The sequence below is a fragment of the Octopus bimaculoides genome, chromosome 14 (assembly GCF_046866305.1).
Source record: "Octopus bimaculoides isolate indiv1 chromosome 14, ASM4686630v1, whole genome shotgun sequence".
Lineage (NCBI taxonomy): Eukaryota > Metazoa > Mollusca > Cephalopoda > Octopoda > Octopodidae > Octopus > Octopus bimaculoides.
Window position 1 is genome coordinate 8,541,926 of NC_142941.1, and position 5,000 is coordinate 8,546,925.

A 5,000-nucleotide genomic window follows, 5' to 3' on the forward strand; every position below is an offset into this window, starting at 1 on the left:
GAAACTGATGTCTATAACTTTGATATGGTGATTAATTCTTGTACCTTTTTGATTGATCATGTTAAATTATTGATCAATGACCTATCTCTGAATAGCGTAGTAATGCGTGGATCAATCGCGGGTTGCACGAATGCCCCTTCGAAATTACGAAATATTGGAATCATCTATTACTATGTATGTAGTTGTATTTTTCATGGAATCCTTGTATAATAGAAACTAGAAAATAACTTTTGTTTCGCTGAGATTGTCTTTCAGTAATCAAAGAACCGAATTTAGTATCAATATATTTTAATCAGGGAATCTTTCAAATCAATTCGGAAAATACAAAAGAGTCTTTCTAACATAAAATAGTATGAATGTTATAATACATTGAACGGGAGTAAATCGAATTTAAAGAAAAAAGAAAATGATTTAATTTTAATGCACGTAATAGAAGAATCCTTCCACAACTTGGTGCTGTTCTTTGCTTAAAACTCTTTGAATAACGGGACTCAGACTTGTTGTTGCCATTAACAAGATATCTAGATGAGCATCAGTAAATTTTGTTCACAAACGGTTTTTTGGAGTTCTTAATTTTCGAAAATAATTGTTCACACAGATAAGTACTGCCAAACAATGAAATTCCGATCACAATATGACGTCAACCTACAACTCAATTTAATAATATTTGAATGCAGTGACTGTTGTTGGTACTCCGTCGCTTACGACGTCGAGGGTTCCAGTTGATCCGATCAACGGAACAGCATGCTCGTGAAATTAACGTGCAAGTGGCTGAGCATTCCACAGACACGTGTACCCTTAACGTAGTTCTCGGGGATATTCAGCGTGACACAGTGTGACAAGGTTGGCCCCTTTGAAATACAAGTACAACAGAAACAGGAAGAAAGAGTGAGAGAAAGTTGTGGTGAAAGAGTACAGCAGGGTTCGCCACCATCCCCTGCCGGAGCCTCGTGGAGCTTTAGGTGTTTTCGCTCAATAAACACTCACAACGCCCGGTCTAGGAATCGAAACCGCGATCCTATGACCACGAGTCCGCTGCCCTGACCACTGGGCCATTGCGCCTCCACTGCAGTGACTACTTTCACATTAAATAAGGAAGCAAACAGCTTCAGTTGACTTGTATACAAGCGACTAAACAATAAAACTTGTTGAAAATTATTTTGGTTATCCTTGTATCATATTCGCAATAATACCTGGAGTCACACGCTTTACTTCTTTGAACTGTGGGCAAACCTTCGTAATTCTCATTTTATAGGTGGTCCTTCTTCAGTCACCATTTTATACCTGGGATTGAGCATGGGATTGCACCTAGAAAGTTCCCATCCGATGCACAAGTCCGGGCAATGTTGTTAATGGAAGACCAGCAGTTGCCCATACATTCCGACCTCCCCTCTCCACGCCACCGATGTTATCCAAGGGAAAGGCAAAGGAGCTGATGCATCTTGGCACCAGTAACGTCGCAATTCATTTCTACAACTGAGTGAACTGGAGCAACGTGAAATAAAGTGTCTTGCACAAGAACACAACACAGCCCGGTCCAGGAATCGAACTCACTTCGTCAGCCTGAAGTGTTAATGATTCTGCCAGCTCGCCGCCTTCGTTTCAAGAAATATTGCCACTTCTTCATGCAATCCATGTACTCTTCCTAGTATCGATCCTTGGATGTTTATCCAATGTACATTGCAGACTTAAGCTAGGTCGGGATGCTCTGCTTTCGTATTCAACAAAATCTACATACATTGACGGTGATTCAATCCAGGAAAAAAGGATTGGATTCGTTGTCTACACAATGATGTTCATTACGTTCTTTATGTTTAAAAACTTGGTATATAAAACCTTTTGCTGTCCTGTAGTTGAACAATTTCTATGCGAGTTCAAGGCTTACCATTAGTTGCAGCAATGTAACGATTCCAATTTTTTTTCCATGCCCTACCATTACTGGTGCACAACAATTGCGATGCCAATTTGTTCCAACATATCATATTTTATTTTATTCTGACATAATTTCAACAAGACCCCCAAAATGTCTACTCAAGACACCGTGTCTTTTGTGGGCATTAATTGAATAAACTCTTCAAAAAGTTTGAAAATTCAAGGTCATTCTTCGTGCAAACATTGCAACTTGAAAGTCTGTTCTCCCATCAAGCACAATCAGAAGAAAAAAAATTTGCAATTCGTTGCAAAAATTCTTTGGAATAGTTTTAACATCTGCTGACGTTGCGTCAATTCACTCTGATCGTTTGTGCAGACACAATGATAGATGCAAATGAAGATTTCTTTATCGGAGCAACAATATTCACTGCTGCCAATAAACATTTTTTTAACTCACGCAACAACTAGAAAGGGTTTCATCTTTTATCTAATACGTTTTAAGACTTTGTAGCAGATACAAGTATAGCTTTTACTGAAAAAATATGTTCCTAGTTTCCCGATAACATCCTTAAATCGTTCAGTTTCATTTTCCTCAGCTGGTATCTTTTATTATATTTCAATTTTGTTTCAGTCATTGGGCTCCGAGCTTGGTGGGGCACCGTCTTGGCAGGTTTAAAGTAACAAATCGAACCTAGTACATCACATCGGCCTTTTCTGTAAAAGGGTTTTAGGGTTAGGGTTAGGGAATTCCGTCCCTAACCGTAACCCTAACCCTAAAAACACTTTTACGGGAAAGGAGATGTGATGTTAAAAAAAACACATGATTTAAGTGACAGCTTTGGAACTGGTAACGTAAGATCGCCGAGTCTTCTATTCATTCCATCGTCTCTTTCGCGAAACTGATTCTGTGTATAGACGTGGGGCGTGAAAGTATATCATTGATGTAATTTGTCTGAGCTTATGCCATAATTGGTGAACAAGAGCATCATTGGATATAGGTTTCGAACGGAGTAATCAGTGGATCGTTTTCATTTCTGGAAGCGTGAGTGACAGAACAGAACAGAAGATAGATCCGTAAATAAATGCAAGGGACTTCATTAGCTTGAAGAATTTCGTTCAAAAAGCACAATTTCTTTATATTTATTTATAAATTTTTGCTATGTCGAAACATACTTCTGCAAAGAGCCATTTTCCAAATGGCTCTCAGGGAACTGATTTAATGTCATAACCAAATACCCGATCACTTAGCAGAACTGCTAAGTGACAGGGGCGTAAACAAACTATCGCAGGTTGCCAAGCGGTGGTGGGGACAAACACGGAAACAAAGACACACACTTCGGAATCAGTCAATGTTTTCTACGTGTTGTCTATAAGACTGACAGGATGAGTTAAGTTCTTTAACCCTTGGCGACGGAGTAATGGGTCACTGATGAAGATTAATCAAATCTGAAATCAGCGCGGATATGACGCCAACTCGCTTGCCGTAGGGAGCTTGTTTCCTTTGTCAGTCATTAGAAAAGTGCTCTCATGCGGCTAAGAGTTGTTTTAGCTCTTATTTCTAGCAATGCTGGTGCTCACTAGTACCGTCCGTCACTTTAGCGACGAACATACTTATATATAATGGCCAAGCATATAATGATATTCTTACCATTTGGGATCCATGTAAACCCCAAGGTACGATTTTGTATCAATTTGTATCTATAGAATATTCTCTCGATGAGAAGAATGGAACTGTTATATTGTTTATATCCGATATTTTACGATACAGTATATAATATGCTATAATAGGTTCCTAAATTCGAAACTGCAATAGAGGCTTAACCTTTTATTTTTAAATTGTGGATTTTAGGTGTCATGTTGCTCGCAGACAGCTTTATGGGGAGGAGATAAAATATGAGTGAAAATAGTGGCTTTATAGTGGGTTTTTGACTGCTATTTCTAAACATGTAAAGGTTTTTGCAACCGTCTCCGTTATAATTGTGATTTATTCATAATTATAAACATTCTTCCTTTATGTAATTTATTATTACATGTTTGGCCATTGACATATTCATAAATAATTATTAATTGTTTATGATATATCCTTCGTAATGTGTTTTTACGTTGCTTTTTAATATGAATATATATATATATATATATATATATATATATATATATATATATATATATATATATATATATATATATATATGTATATAATTATGTGTATTTCTTCTATCTTAATGAATAAAAATTCTTCTGATAGAATAAATGGGTTAATAGAAACCAATGTAGCAAAGAACACAAAATAACTGTGGTTAGCTCCTGTTTTTAAGGTAGGAACTCCTTGAAATTTTGGGTATTTGAGTATATTTAAGAATTTAAGGATTGGAGAAAACGCATGTTATAATTGCATACTTTATTCTTACATATGTTTCAAAGGATTACAACCTGTGTGATCCATAGGGATCTTTGATATTAAAATTGTAACCTTCTCATCAGGGAAAGCATGGGAATCATCTTAAACGTAAGACGATTCCCATGCTTTCCCTGATGAGAAGGTTACAATTTTAATATCAAAGATCCCTATGGATCACACAGGTTGTAATCCTTTGAAACATATGTAGGAATAAAGTATGCAATTATAACGTGCGTTTTCTCCAATTCTTATATATATATATATATATATATATATATTAGGGATAAAAATCCAAATTTACAGGTAAAAACTCTAAATTCAATGGTTCTTTTCTCCAAATTTTATATATATATATATATATATATATATATATATCAAATAATAAGCAACACGGATTTCAAAAGTGATTGCAGTACGCACGTTTCATGCTACTTCAATTTATTTAAGTAATGTGAGCATTACCTTAAATGCAATATGAAGAGCAATCTTCAGCTGCACGAAAAAATGTAGAAAAAAAGACATATTACAAATGTGGCAACATATTAAAACCAAGTGGGAGAGAGCAGAGGAAGAATATATAAGTCCATCTTGACATATATATATATATATATATATATATATATATATACTCATATATATACATACGATGACGGGTATTTTAGCCTATAAAAGATACATACATTTTCTATACTACGCATATTCTCTAAGTTTTGCTTTCGTTATTTTGCCT